The sequence below is a fragment of the Galeopterus variegatus genome, unplaced genomic scaffold, assembly GCF_000696425.1.
Source record: "Galeopterus variegatus unplaced genomic scaffold, G_variegatus-3.0.2 Scaffold17860, whole genome shotgun sequence".
Classification (NCBI taxonomy): domain Eukaryota; kingdom Metazoa; phylum Chordata; class Mammalia; order Dermoptera; family Cynocephalidae; genus Galeopterus; species Galeopterus variegatus.
In genome coordinates, this window is record NW_007743971.1 from 9,309 (window position 1) to 9,523 (window position 215).

The window sequence follows — 215 nt, forward strand, 5'->3', positions numbered from 1 at the left end:
GCCCGGCCAGGCAGGCGGTGCTCCTGAGGGCAGGGCACGTACCTATGTAGCGGGTGGCCGCGTCCCCTGTTCCCCCGTAGGCGACTTTCTGGCCCTCTATGAGGCGCATCACTCTCTGGAAGTGCTGGACGCTAATGATCCTTCCATAGTCACTGGACTTCCTGGCATCGTCCCCGTAGAACTCCTGCGGAGAAGACGTGGGGCTTCAGGCTGAG

General features: G+C 62.8%; 1 pseudogene; it reads right to left on the reverse strand.

Moving 5' to 3' along the window:
- Nucleotides 1-7: 7 nt before the first annotated feature.
- Nucleotides 8-215, reverse strand: part of LOC103582782 — a 13,103-nt pseudogene continuing 12,895 nt past the window's right edge.